The sequence below is a fragment of the Sarcophilus harrisii genome, chromosome 4, assembly GCF_902635505.1.
Source record: "Sarcophilus harrisii chromosome 4, mSarHar1.11, whole genome shotgun sequence".
Taxonomy (NCBI): Eukaryota; Metazoa; Chordata; class Mammalia; order Dasyuromorphia; family Dasyuridae; genus Sarcophilus; species Sarcophilus harrisii.
This window is the reverse complement of record NC_045429.1, coordinates 270467623-270483557: the sequence shown is the minus strand read 5'-3', so window position 1 is coordinate 270483557 and position 15935 is coordinate 270467623. Positions and strand designations below refer to the sequence as shown.

The 15935-nt window shown below is 35.7% G+C and overlaps 1 protein-coding gene across 1 annotated transcript in view; it reads right to left on the bottom strand.

The window, feature by feature from the left end:
* TRERF1 (transcriptional regulating factor 1) overlaps positions 1-14142 on the bottom strand; it is a 321009-nt gene extending 306867 nt beyond the window's left edge. Inside the window, exon 1 of the mRNA XM_031964844.1 lies at positions 14006-14142. The gene's annotated coding sequence lies outside the window, so the exon portion shown is untranslated. The remainder of the gene's footprint in view (positions 1-14005) is intronic.
* Between the last annotated feature and the right edge of the window lie 1793 nt (positions 14143-15935).

Here is a 15935-nt window from a genome sequence, read left to right as displayed (position 1 = left end):
ATGTTATGGAATATTATTGTTCTGTAAGAAATGACCAGCATGATGAATACAGAGAGGCTTGGAGAGACTTATATGAACTGATGCTGAGTAAAATGATCAGAACCAGATCATTATATACGTCAACAACAATACTATATGAAGATGTACTCTGATGGAAGTGGATTTCTTTGACAAAGAAAAGATCTAACTCAGTTTCAATTGATCAATGATGGACAGAAGCAGCTACAGCCAAAGAAAGAACACTGGGAAATGAATGTAAATTGTTTGCATTTTTGTTTTTCTTCCCGGGTTATTTCTACCTTCTGAATCCAATTCTCCCTGTGCAAGAAGAGAATTGTTCAGTTCTGCACATATATATTGTATCTAGGATATACTGTGACATATTTAACATGTATAGGACTGCTTGCCATCTGGGGGAGGGGTTGGAGGGAGGGAGGGGAAAAATCGGAACAGAAGTGAGTGCAAGGGATAATGTTGTAAAAAATTACCCTGGCATGGATTCTGTCAATAAAAAGTTATTTAAAAAAAACTTTATAGCAGCAGAACAAACTGATAGAGGCTTAAGAGAGGCTTGGTTAGTGTTCAGGTTTAGGGTTATTTAATGTAACACATATGTGCATTTAGATAAATGAGGTATGCATTAAGCATTAGATTTGAGAATCAGGAGGACTTGTGTTCAGAAACCCACTAGCTATGTGACTCTTGGCAAATCACTTTACTTTTTTGGACAAGGTTAGTTAGGCTCAGATTAAGCATTAAGCAAGGTTAGGCTAAGATTAAGACTGAAATTCACAGTTCCATGGCTAAATCCTGCAACCCAATATTATAATTTTTCCCTCTCCTGTTTAGGAAACAGGTAGAAATAAGAACCAGAGAGCAGACTACAGATAAACATGACAATACTGTATGTTTGCATGGACCTTGACAGTTTAAGAAATTCTGACTATATTCTGTTTTTATGTGACATCTCCTTTATAGTTTTCAAAACAATTTGACTCATGAGTTCAGCGATTCTCATAAACCTGTCAGGCAATTGAGACCAGGAACTATTATAACCATTGTAGAGATGAGGAAAATGATTCCTGTGTTAATAGATTTTTTGTGAGCATGTGGTTCATAAATAGGGGAGCTGAGCACAGAACTTAGTAACTAAGTCCAAGAAGTTTGGCATTTATCTACTTCTTAATTAGTTTCTTACTAAGAAACAATTCACTTAAGAATTCTCTCTGGCAAAGTTTGTGGGATAGTCCCAAGTCTTCCCTTTTCTTCTTCTTTCCCTGCTATTGCTTCAAGGCCTCTCAGGTACTCAAAATGATTTGAATCTTCCCAACTCACCTTCAAATCAGTTCTGGGGAAAGGATTTAATCAATTATAAACTTATTCATATTAAGCTATAAATGACTAATAATAGTTTCCAGCATTATCTCACCAATCTATTATAGTGGATTATCAAGTACTAGGCAAGAAAGTGAGATTTGGTTTTCAACTGGGAACATTTTTTTGCATTCCTGAGATCACACTATGGAGGTTGCCACCAAACTTAATAAGGCGTAATAAAGCCAAATTCCAGTATACTAATAGCATTGATAGATTGCCATTTTCAAAATCATAAAAATTCTTTGTCTTCCATAAGACAATAAGAAAAGTAGAGAAAAGAGCAGGGAAGAGAGAGGAGGGTTGACAGCAAGTGATCATTTGCCAAATTAAGTCTAGATGTCCCAGACCCTCAGCTTATTTGGAAAACTTAGAAAGCATATCAAAATAAATCATGTTAATAATCTATTCAGTTCAATACTCTGCCTAAAATGGAGTTATGACCAACAATTTTGTGGGTTATAGCAAACACCAAAAATTTGCTCCAGACCAGCAGAAGGAAAACAGTCCTGCCAATTAACTTTGTTATTAATGAGCTGAAAACAATAGAAACACGAATTAATACAAATTCAGGTCATCTCAGCAAGAATAATTAGACCAAAAAGATCATCTCATTTAATGTACAAAATTTATACATAGAGGCAATTAAGGCACAGACACAGATCATTTTCAGAGGTAAGATTTGAACTCAAGTTCTCTTTGTCCAAAGCTACTGCTATTACAATATACCCATGGCCTCTCAATTTCATTATCTGTAAAATGAAGGAGCTAGACTCAAATGACATCTCAGATACTTTTCAGGTTCTAAATACTGAGTCCTGTGGCTATTTACTATTCTGGCTTTCCATCACAGATGTGTCCATATATATGCATATATATGTGTATATGTAATGTGTGTATAAACATGTATATATTTAGATATAGAGAGATCTGCATTTAGAGTGTACATATATCTAGACTTACCAATATCCATATATATATGTATAGATATCTCTATAGCTATTTATAGTATACAAATCCCTATATCTATCAAATATACATGTATATATTTATAGATACCACACTGTGATATCTATGAATCCATCTATCAATATATCTCTCTATATAGATATCTATCTATCTATCTATATAAATCTTTATATATGTATATGTGGAAAGATGTGCATGTTTAGATAGATATCTGTATATATAACAGACAGATATAGATATATACATAGATGCACCTACATATGTGTATATAACATATGCATATATAGACATATCTACATACATGTAAATTTGTTCTTCAGTTGTTTCAGTCACATCCAACTTTTCATGACCCTATCTGCAGTTTTCTTGGGAAAGATATTAGAATGGTTTGCCATTTCCTTTTCCAACTCATTTTATAAATGAGGAAACCCAGATAAATAGGGTAAAGTAACTTTCCTGAGGTCACACAGCTAGTAAGTGTCTGAGATTGGATTTGAACTCTTCCTAACTCCAGAACTGGCACTCTATCTATTGCTCCTTTAGTTACCCCTGCCTTAAATATATCTGTAGACAGACACACAGACAAACACACAGATAGATAGTAGATAGATAAATTTGCAAATATAAATATTTGGTAAGGAGTGTATTCATTACATTTTTACACCTTTTAGAGCAGTAGTTTTAAACTCAAATAGAAATGGATCCTTGCAAGCTGCAAAGTGATTTAGAAAACCACAAATGAACATCTATGTTGTATTTTGATTTATTTTAAACATTTCCCAATTACATTTTAATCTAGTTGTGCTGCAGCACTCCTGTGCTTTTGCTGGTAGCTTGAGTTCAACACTATTCGAAAGCACCAGTTGCTTCATCCTATTTATGCCTCTTCCAGGGGAAGTTTGTGAGGAGAAATATGATTATTGTCTTTACTGATTAGGGGCCTTCCCTCCAAATATAACCAAGCTGGCAACATCATGTTGCTGAATTGTGCTTCAGACTTAAATGCATGCGTGCCTAAGCATCCAAATTTAAAGAAGATCAGTATGGTGTGACATTAGTTTATCATGATAATTTTACACAAAACTGATGCATCTAGAATTAGAATATAAAATAGTCCAATTGAGAGAAAAAAACAAAAAACTTTGTATCCAGTTTTCCCCTTTTAAAGTTTTGTAACCAAGATACAGAGAAAACTAACAGAAATCTATAAAACCAAAAGGTATCTCCCAAGAGATTAAGTAATCAGACAACTGACAAACAGTTGTCAAAAGAATAATTGTATGCAATTCTTCCATTCTAATGCAACCGAGAGTGCTCCAAATCACAAATGAGACAAATTAAAACAACACTGAAGCTTGATCTCACACCTAGAAAATTTGCAAAGGTGATGATAGATTGGAATAATCAATATGGCAGTGGTTGTGGAAAGATAGATACACTAATATATTGTTGATGGAGCTATGGATTAGTGCAACCATTCTGGAAAGAAATTTGGAACTATGTGAATAAATTGATTAAAATATACACTTTGACCCAAAAATTCTATTGTTAGGCATATCTTCCAAGGAGATTATTAATAAAAAATTTTGTAAAGGTTCCATATATAGGAAAAATTTTTGTGATACTAAAGAATTTGAAACAAAGTAGATGCCCATCAGTTTGGGAGTGACATAGTAACAGCAAAATTGAATGATCAACTTTTTTTTCTTTTTTTTTTGTTGAAACTTTTTATTTTCAAAACATATGCAAGGATAATTTTTCAATATTGACTCTTTCAAAACCTTGTGTTCCAACTTTTCCTCCCCTTCTCCCTGCCCCCTCCCCTAGATGGCTATATATATATAATCCAATATAGGCATACATATTAATACAATTATCTTGCTGCACAAGAAAAATCAGATCAAAAGGGAAAAAGAAATGAGAAATAAAATAAAATAAAATCCAAGCAAACAATAACAAAAGAAGTAAAAATGTTATGTTGTAACCAAACTCAGTTCCCACAGTCCTCTCTCTGGATGTAGATGACTCTCTTCATCAGAAGATCATTGGAACTGGTCTGAATCATCTCATTGTTGAGAAGAGCCATGTCCATCAGAATTTATCATCATATAATCTTGTTGCAGTGGACAATGATCTCCTGGTTCTGCTCATTTCATTTAGCAAATGATCAACTATGAAAGTCTTAGTTCTTCTCAGCGTTGATCCAAGGCAATCCCAATAAACTTTGGTTAGAAAACACCATTTGCACCCAGAAAAAGAACTATGGAGATCAAATGTAAATCAACACATGCTATGTTCACTTCTTTTTTTCTGCTTTTTTTCCTCTTCCATGGTTTTTCCCTTTTGTTCTGATTTTTCTCTTCCAATATGATTCATAAAGAAATGTGTATTTTAAAAATTCATATACATGTATAACGATAAAAATTAAACAATAAAGGAAAAAATTGGGAAGTGACTAAAGAAACTATGAAGAATGAAAGTAAATGTACTATGATTGTGCTATAAGAAATTACAAATTTGATAAATTCAAAGAAACAAAGACAATTTAATATGGAATGAAATAAACAGAACTAAGAAATCAATATACACATTGATCTCTTACCTTTCCAGTTTTCTTATACCTTCTTCTCTAAATATTCCATGATCTGGTTGACTCTGGTATATCTCCCCCCCCACCTTTTTTGGAGATAATTGGAATTTGATGAGTTGGCAAGGATAATATACACTCTAAGAGTCTGAGACTGGAGTTCACTTGGGGATCTCCTGACTCCTAGGCCAGTATTTGATCATTTTCCAATTCCAGATTTTTTCACTGTTTATTCCCCATCCCTGTAATTCTCTCCTTCACTCCTATATCCTAGTTTCTTTGGTTTCCTTCAGCTAAAATCCTGTCTTCTACAAGAAGCCCTTCTTGATCTTCTTAATGCTAAAACTTTCCTTTGAGATTATCTTCAATTATTCGCATATAACTTATTGATAGATAATTGATTGTTGTTTAAATGTTGTCCATGCTCCCCAACTACCTTTTCCCATTAGATTGTGAGATCCTAGAGAACAAGGACTGTCTTTGCATTTCTTTGTGACCCCAAAGCTAATGCAGTGCCTGGAACAGACTAAATTCTTAACAAGAACTTATTGAATTAATTTAAGAGCAATCAACTCAAAACAATAAAAAATGAATGTTGCAAAATTACAAAAAATAAACTTGGCCCCCAAAAGAAATATTTAGAAGATGCTACTCCTTTGTAGGGAGCTGAGGTTCCATAGATGTGGAACCTTGCATATATTATTAGATTTTTTTTCTAGATATCACAAATTTTTTTTCTCTATCTTTTAATTAAAAAAAAATTTTTATAAGTGTAGTGGGAGATTGGCCAATAAGCCTAATTCATTGAAACCTATAACACATGCTCAGAAAATCAATTTCCCACAAAAAGGAGGCAGCTGCCCTGCTGTCTATTATGGGGTCAGCAATCCTGAACCTAATTACAAACTATCTTACACATTCTCCAGAATCTTTCCAAGGTGCCTTACACATCATTGCAACTTTCCCAGAAACAGGTTCTTCAGCATCTTCCGTGTAAGAAACTGCAATTTGCAGAAATTTAAGCAATGTCAAAACAAAAGACATTAACAAATTTATTTTTAAAACTTGTCATCACAAAAAACTTGTCATGATAAGTTTATTAAAGAGATGATGAGAGAATCAGTAAGAACCAATAATTTATCATCTGAGATAGAAAAGAAGCATAGAAAAAGAACCATGTGGGAACAAGAAGACCTCGATTTGAGGTCTGCTTCTGACAAGTAAGCTAGGCTATTTGACTCTACAGAGCATTTAACCTCTCACTAACCTTAGCACACAGAATAGATGCCTTCTTTGCATTGATAAAGACAATTTACATACTGGGAATTCCTCATATCAATGAAATCACCAAGTCCAAGTTGTTGTGAGGTTGTTTTGAGTTTTTTTTAATCATTCATGTATTGTTTATAAGCACTTCTTGAACTTTAAAAAAATCAGGCTGAATGACACCATTTCAGGATAATGATGACCATAAATTTGTTTCTTATTGCTTAAAGTTACATTTTACTTACTCCAAAAAAATAACTTTTCACATTGGCAGCAAATAAGTGCCCCAAAGTTCTCAAATTCTAGGATTTTATAAACAAATTACATTTTATCCTATAAATTTCCCTCATGGAATTATACATTTAGATCCTATCATGTCTTCACAGCCAGAAGGATTGAGAAACCTAAATTTTTCAGTGAGACCTTATGTGGCAGCTCCTCAAGTTCCCCTGCTTCATCACATCATCCCAAAGTAGGTGTCAAAGTATAGAGAGGGAAGCCTGGAATCAAGATTAAATTTAAACCTTGCCTCAGGCAGTAGCGATGTGTCATTTAACATTGTTTGCCTCAGTTTCCTTAACTGTAAAATGAGCTGGAGAAGGAAATAACAAACCACTCCAGTATCTTTGCCAAGAAAACCCCAAAAGGGGTCACAAAGAGTCAGACACAACAGGAAAATGACTAAACAACAAGTTTCTCAGTGAGACCACATATGGCAATGCTCTTTACCCCCTCCAGCTTCCCTAACTAACATCATCACATCCAATTAAGCCAACAAGCACTAATTCAGCACCATGCCATTCCTTCCCAGTAGTTAAAGGACCTAGAGGGGATTTCACAAAAGAGTCTGCCAAATAGAAATACTAGTCAATTCATAAATCATTTTAAACTCAAATGAAAAAGTTTATTTTGCTAAAGCAAAATAACTGGGAGTAAAAAAAAAAAAAGAGGAAGAACAATAAAGGGGATGAAAGGATTAGGGCAAAGGTGATATATTGGATCTCAGTTGTGAGAGGGATCAGTTACTAAAGTCACTTGACTGTCATGAAAAGGAAAAGGATCTCAGCTCTGATCCTTCAAAGAAGCCCCTGATTCAAACTTGTCACCCTGCTTTATAAAGCTTTTAGTTTCCTCATCTGTAAAAAAGGGGTCTGCACAAGAGGGTTGGAGTTGGAGTCAGAAAGACCTAAATTCAAGTGTCCTGCTTCAGATATTTATTTGCTGTGTGAACCTGGACAAGTCATTTTAAGCCTCAATTTTCTCATCTGTAATTGGGGATAAAAATAGCAGTGCTGTTTTTCAGGATCAAACAAGATAATATGTGTAAAGCATTTTGTCAGCTCTATATAAGTACTGGATATTTGTTATAATAACAATATTTATTATTATTATATTTATGATTATAACATGCACAAAAATGATCTCTAAGGATGGGGTAAGGAAATCTGCAGAAAGTGGTAAGATAGACCAGAAGACTGGAGCATGTCCAGTATCTAAATGCATTCAAGAAATATATTAAGTAACTATACATGAGAGAGATACTAGGCCCTGAGAATATAAAGACAAAATAAAAGTAATACTTTTTCTCAAGCAACTTGCATTCTACAAGAGGTTGCTAGTCACAAGTGAACTTTGTAGGTCTCAGTAAGTTCTATATAAGTATCAGGATTTTGGTTGGGTTTTTTTCTTATTCACTTGTTTGTTTTCTTTTTTAAAAGAACTATCATAAAAATTGTGTTACTGTGCTAGGGAGAGCTTAAGAAGGAGGTTAACAATGCCAAAAAGAATGGGATCTCTTCTCTACTACCAGTGTATGTATTTATAGTGATATCTACCTATATCTATATCTATCTATGCATCTGTGTATCTATATATCTATATCTATCTATCTAGAGAGAGGGGGAAGGAGGGAGTTATAAAAGACTTGCCTCCAGCTCAATCTCCAATCTCCTTGGGGAAGATGAATGGCACATTCCACTAAATGATGAATATTTACTCACATGGTCATACCCCAAACATTCCAGGGATTCTGAACTCCTATAGAAACCATCTAAACCCCATTCCCCAGCACTTAACCCTGTTTCCTCATTCCCATCCTCTAAACCCTAAAATTTCACTCAAACTGGTACCTTCCATAGTTTCCTCCAGAATGCTTATTTTAATAGGTAACAAACTTTTTTTCATCCTAAATCTTTTCCTCCCCTATCCTTTCCATCTTGATGATATAGCCTCTTTGGTATGGCTACACCATTCATTCTCCTCCACTCACTGGCCAAGATGGGGTTCAGAATAGTCAGCCCATTGTTCTTCATTGCCATTTCTAAGTTCTCCTTTCTCTTTCACTTAGTATGAGTGACAGACAGAGTTCATGCTGTTCCTATCTACTACTCAATACAAATACTGATAGATATTGTCTTGAGTCCTCCAAGTTATTCCTTTTTGTCCCTCAGTGAGTATAATTTTTCTCTTCTGCCCAACTCCTACCCTCATATTAGAAGACTTAAACATACTTAAATACCCTAACCACGCAGTTCCTTAACCTACTCACTTCCCATAACCTCAGTGGCTCCCAAAGATGGGCACATCCTTGATCCTGTCACTTCCCATAAATGTACATCTCTGTGTTCAAAAATTCTGAAATCTCTTATCTGATCCTAATTGATTAGTTTTTCATCTTTCTTCTGCTTTCCCTTATCAGACCTTCCTCTTTGTCTACATCATGACCTCCAATTGCTTGACCTTCTCAGTTCTCTCCTAGACCATCATCTTTCCTATGCTGTTCATTCTCTCCTTTCTCCCATGGATCCCTTGGTGAACCAACTCTCTATACCCTTACTCCCTTATCATAGGGAGAATTATGCCCCGCCAAGCCTCAGTCTTGGATCATTCCTGCCATTCAATGCCTTCTCTGAAGGAATGCGCTGAATGAAGATAGAAGAAATCACACAATCACTCTGAGTCCACTTCAGATTTATGTTTCATCATCTCACTTGGGCCCTCACTGCATGCCAGGCAATTCTTCTATATCTCTTTTATTAACTCATTATCCCATTCTCCACAATGTCTCTTCCAAACCTTTTTTCAATATTCTTCAAATCTCCCATGGCTCTTCCTCTCTCCACTTTCTCAGCAGAGAATTTTGTCTCATGTTTTACAGAAAAAAATTGAAGCCATTCAAGCCATTCCCTCTTCCACCTTCTTCTTTATTTCCTGGATCTTAAATGCCCTCTGCCTCTATCTCTTCCTTCATCCCTATTCCACATGATGAAGTTTCCTTACTTCTTACCAAGATTAAATCCTTCTACTTGTTCAAGTGGTACCATCTCATCTTTCCCATCTCCTCCAATAGATTGTCCCCTCTGTGCACCCCATTCTTTCATTTATTTTCAATCTCTTCCTATCTAATGGTTCTTCCTCCTGCCTACAAATATAACTATGTCTCTTCCTTCATCTTGAAAAATCCCTCACTTGATCCTTCCTTCCTCACCAACTATCCTCTTATATCCCTTCTGCCTTTATAGCTAATCTCCTCCAAAAGGCCCATTACCATAGGTGCTTCTATTTTCTCCTTTTCCCCCTGTCGTCTTGACCTTTCACAGTCTGCTTTCTGACCTTATCATTCTACCAAAATTCATTTCTCCAAAGTTACTTAGTTGCCAATTCAATGATCTTTTCTCAATTCTCATTCCCCTTGATCTCTCTTTGGCCTTTGACATTTGATCACTTTCTCTTTCTTGATACTTTCCTCTCTCTAGGTTTTCAGGACACACTCTCTCCTGGTTTTCCTACCTAAGGGACTGCTTCTTATTTGTCTGCTTTTCTAGGTCCTCTTCCAGATCATTTCCTCCAGGAAATGGAGGTGTCCCACCGGGGGTCCTACCCTGGGCCCTTTTCTCTACCACTTTGCCAGATGATCTCATCATTTTCCATGAATATAATTACCATCTCTCTACTGATGACTCTCAAATCTAACTCTTCTTGTCTAATCTCTCAGCTGCTCTCTCATCTCACATGTACAACTGCCTTTTAGCTATCTCAAACTGATGGACAACTTCATTATGTCTAAAAAAGAACATGTTGGCTTGCTCATTACTGCAGAGGGAAGCCCCATTTCCCCAGGGCCTCAGACTCACAACCTAGGAGTCATCCTGTATTCCTGACCATCTCTCACCTGTCCCATCCCCAAGCTGTTTGTTGCTAAGGCCTGTCAATTTCACCTCTGCAGCATCTCTTGAACATGTTACCCCCGGTCTATTACAATAGCCTGCTGGTGGGTCGGCTTGCCTCAAGCCTCTCCAATCTTCCTTCATTCAGCCACTAAAATGATTTTCCTAAAGTGTTAGTCTGATCATATTTCCCTTCCAGTGGTTCTCTATTGTTTCTAGGATCCAATACAAAATGGTCTATTTGACATTCATTTTATTTTTTTTCCCAAAGCAAAACTATTTAATGAAATAGGATAGTTTAAAAAGTAGAAATAAAGCATTTTCCTCATAAACTTTTAATAAGAACATTTTAGTGGATCCAGACTTAAAAATAAATATTGTATCAACAGCAAAATATTTATACCTAGGGAACTTGTGAGAAGACTTGAATATAAGGAATATATGTGGCCAAAGCATAGCAAATATGATAGAATGTCTGCTTTACATTCGAAGCCCTTTGTTCTCTATTCTTCTCCTATCTTTCTAATTTTCTTACATCTTACTCCTTGACAGATACTCTTTGATCTAGTGACCATGGTCTCCTTAGTTCAAGAATCTCTTTTTTTTTTTTGCTTTGGTCATTTTCTCCCCCATGTCTAGAATGCTCTCTTCTTCCTTAATTCTACCTCCTGACCTCCTTAGTTTCCTTTAAGTCCCAATTAAACTATCACCTTCTACAGAAAACTTTCCTAGCCCCTCTAAATTTTAGTACATTCCTTCAATTATTTCCTATTTATCTTGTATATAGCTTGTTTGTATGTATTTGTTTTCACGTCTTTCCTACACAGTACCTGGCACAGAGAGATGCTTAATAAATATTTATGAGATTGATTGATACAACAGCTTCTACTAGACTATATTGCTAAATGAGTAGTCGAAGTAATGAGTACTCTGAATTCAGAGAAAGAGGAAGAAACTCAGTACAAGCTGGAATGACTGGTCGGGAAAGTTATTACAGAGAAGAAAATCAACTGGACTCCTGAAGGATGGATGATTAAGATTTAGATATATGGAGTTTATAATGTGTATAGGGGAAAGCCCACTAAGTCTGGACTAGAAGATGTAGCTTCAAATCTCACTTCTGAGAAACACTACCTATGCCAGGATTGTACTGTCTGAAAGGAACCAATAGTTAATTTGCAATATGAGCATTTATATCTCAGAAATCAGCAAACACTACAAATCAGGGCTTGAGTTATTTATTATTTTGTTGATTGTCTTGACTTAAGAGAATGATGGAGAAAGTGTTAATAATACAGATTAATCATAAAAATGCATCAGAAATAGCATTATCTTCCATATCCTTCCCCAGAGCTGATTGTTAAACATTTTCTAGCACATCACTGTGTGTGCCATCAATAAGAAGTCATTTAGTCTTCTTAAGCCTCTTTTTTCTCATTTATAAAATGAATAAATTGAGTATCTCTGAGCTCCTTTGTAGCTTTCTTTAGATTGGATCTATGATGTTCCTATATGGAGCAAATTCAGAACAATAGAAACAAGGGCAAGGAAAAATTATGTCATCTCTTTGGTCATTTTAGGGGACCTTCCAAAACTTGGACATGCCCTTTTGAGTTTTATCCAGTAGAACTTAGACACTAGAATAGTATCAAGGTCACAGCCTCTGGAGAAAATTTTAACCATAAAGATCTATTGGTGTATTTAAATCACAGATTCAAACAGCTAAACTCAAGAAAAACCCAGAGTATTATAGTGAATTTAGGAGGCACCAGTATAAAAGAAAATAAAATCTCAACTCTGAATGGGGTCAAAAAGGTAAAAGGGAAAAGTCCATGAGTAAGCAGAAAAAGTATACATTGTATTCTTTGGAAAATTTCCTGCCTTCAGATATTGGGAAACACTTTTTTTAATAAACTGAGCAGTTGAAGACAGGTAAACATTTCATTCTAGTTGAAAGTAAAAACTTTACTTTGGGTTTAAGCAATATTCACAATTTTTTTCACTTTCTTTTAATAGGCCTTCAAGGGGTCTAGCAGGGATAAAAATCACATTATCTAGGTAGTAGTTACTGTTCTCGAGTACTTGTGCTCATCCTGCCAAATCACAATTTAGAGCTAGAAAGAACATTAGAGATTATACATAATCCAACTGCCTCCCCAGTTTTAAAAATAAAGAAAACAAAATCATACATGTAATGAGGAGTAGAACTAAGATTTGAATCTAGATTCCTTTAACTCCAAATCCAATGTTCTTTCCATTGATTCTCAAAGTTGTGTTCCAAAGGCCTCTACAATGTCCTTTAAGACAGGAATGGGAACATCTGCTCACAGGATGTATAAGACCCATGAAATTATTTGCAAAGGCAACCACAGCTGATGATGAGCTGAAAACTACGTACAATAACTACCCACTGCTTGAGTTCTCTATTGATAATTTTTATGACCCATTAATGATATTATAAATATCCAAACAGTCCTTAGCATAAAAAGGTTCCCCACCCTTGGAGGGGTCAAAATTAATATTAAAACATTTATATTTCTACTAAGAAGATAAATATCAATCGATATAACTACATAGAGATTAATAACAAATAAGTAGACATATAAAAATAAATTAAAGTTCTTAATAATTTTAAGAGTATAAAAGATACCCATAAAGACAGTAAAGTTTGAGAACCACTATGTTGGAGTAATGGGAGCAATTTGTCCCCAATATCTCCCTGTCACATAGACTCCAAGCAAAATACCTTTTAAAATGGGAGGAAATTATTGTCAAAACCAGCATGCTGTTTTTATAATACTTCCAAACTATTTTAGCTATGCACAAAGTGTTCCCAATTCTATGAACTGGGTATAAATTAATACTCATTAAATTTCATTAATTAATGCTCTTTAAATTTCAACTCACACTGAGCCTGATTTGAACAGTAGATCTGAGAGGAGGGGAAATCCCAAAGGGAACCAGATGAGTGGACCACTGGAGCCCTCATGAAACATCTCTAAACGCACTTTAAACCCAATCCAACAACTCAATCAACATTTTTTTTAAAAAAGGAACAACACAGTATCATGCAATGGAATAGAGTCCCTCACTTAAGATGCAAGAAAACTTAGGTTGAAATCCTGTCTATGTCCCATATTGGCAAGTATGACTTAACCTCTCAGTAAGACTGTTTTTAAAAATGCAGAGAAAATGCCCATCTCCAATGGAAAAGCTGCCAATTCTTCCCTGGGAGCTCCCCACATGGATGAAATCTCAGATTCTATGCTCCTTCCCATCAAAACCCAATAATTATGTTCAAGGTATTGGGAATATAAAGGTGAAAAAGGACACTATGAGATAGGAGGAAAATGGAAATATATATATATATATATACATAAAGATATATAATGGAAAATATATATATATATATATTCCATTTTCACTGTCTACCTCACAGACACAAATGACTATAATACAAGGTAGACTGAGATAAAGATGAGCACAGATGTCCAAAGACTATGAAAAATCTAGTTTAGAATGTAGAGGTCTGTATTTAAGTCAGACATCCTAGAAATACTCACAAGGAGAGGTTTCAGGCTCACAGTGGCTAACACAGGGGTGTGAGGACTGAGGAAAGCTACAAGGAGGGAGGTGAACCTACCTTCTCAGTTGGATGGACTTCAGGTCCTGGCAGGAAGAAGATGGAAGCCAGTGAGGGGGCTGCAGGGAGGCTGCTCTGGCTGGGGGTGAGCAGAGGGGTCCAGCTCCACAGCCAACCTCACCTACTCTCTAGCCTCCCTTCCCAGCCGATGTAGGTCACGTCCCCTGCAGAGCCTTTGGTTTTATAGGTGGGCTCCCACGCAGATGGGTCTGATTGGCTTCCCATCTCTGATGTCACAGGCGAGGAGATGCTAGGGATTGGTTGATGAGACCACGGTTACAGAGCCATGGGGCATGGAAGTTTCCCACATGGGGCATAGAAGCTTCCAGAAAAGGGCAAGAGGAGGGGACTTATTTTATGCAGAAGTGACTTTTCTCAGGGAAGCTTTAGGGATCTCATGTGGCTGTTGTTGTTGCTGGGGAATCATTTTTCAGTTGTGTCTTACTTTTCATGATCCTGCTCGGAAGTCATTTTCTTGGCAAAGATGCTAGAGCAGTTGCCTTTTCCTTCTCCAGCTCATTTTTACAGATGAAGGAATTGAGATAAAAATTGAGGGTGAAGTGACTGTCTAAGGTCCCACAGCTAGTAATTATCTGAGGCTATATTTAAGTTTTCTGGACTCCAGATCCAGAGCATGTTATATATGCACTAGCTGCTCCATGGATCCCAGGTCAAAACAGATTATGTTAAACTTCTTGGAGCCCATGGGATCACAACTTTAGAGCTGAAAGGGACCTCAAAAGTCATTGAGATTAACTTTTTTTTCTCTTTTACAAATGAGGCAGACTGAGAAAAAAATTTTAATCTCTATTTTTTTATTTTTAAAGATTTTTATTTTCATACATGGATAATTTTCAACATTCACCCTTATAAAACCTTATGTTCTAAGTTTTTCCTCCCTTTTCCTTCACCCCTCTCCCCAGGATGGCAAGTAATCCAATATATGTTAAACATATGCAATTCTCTACATGCTGCGCAAGAAAAATCAGATCAAAAAGGAAAAAAATGAGAAAAAAACATGCAAGTAAATAGCAAAACAAGCAGAAATATTATGTTGTGATCCACAGTTTTCTCTCTGCATGCAGATGGATCTTTTTATAACAAGATCATTGGAACTGGCCTGAATCATCTCATTGTTGAAGAGAGCCACATCCATCAGAATTAATCATCGTATAATCTTGCTGTTGCCGTGTATAATGATCTCCTGGTTCTGCTCATTTCACTTACCATCAATTTATGTAAGTCTCTTCAGGCCTCTTTGAAAAAGGCTTTTTATTTTCAAAAATATGCAGATAGTTTTCAACATTCACCCTTGCAAAACCTTGTGTTTCAAATTTTTCCCTCTCCTTTCCCTCCCCCAGATGGCAAGTAATCCGATATATGTTAAACATATGCAATTCTTTTATATATATTTCCATAAATATCATGCTGCACAAGAAAAATCGGACTAAAAAGAAAAAAATGAGAAAGAAAACAAAATGCAAGCAAATTACAAAAGTGAACAAATAAACAAAAATACTATGTTATGATTCACACCCAGTTCCCACAGTCTTCTCTTTAGGTACAGATGGTTCTCTCCATCACAAGGCCATTGGAACAGGCCTGAATCACCTCACTGTTAAAAAGAGTCAAGTCCATCAGAATTGATAATTCTGTAATATAGGATATATAATATATAATAATAATAATATAACAGTTGTTGCTGTGTACAATGTTCTGCTAGTTTTACTCACTTCACTTAGCATCAGTTCATTTAAGTCTCTTCAGGCCTCTCTGAAATCATCTTGCTGGTTCTTTTCTATAGAGCAATAATGTCCCAAAACATTTATAACCATAACTTATTCAGCCATTCCCTGACTGTTGAGCATCTATTCACTTTTTAATTTCTTGCCACTACAAAAAGGGCTGCCACAAACATGTGGATCCTTTT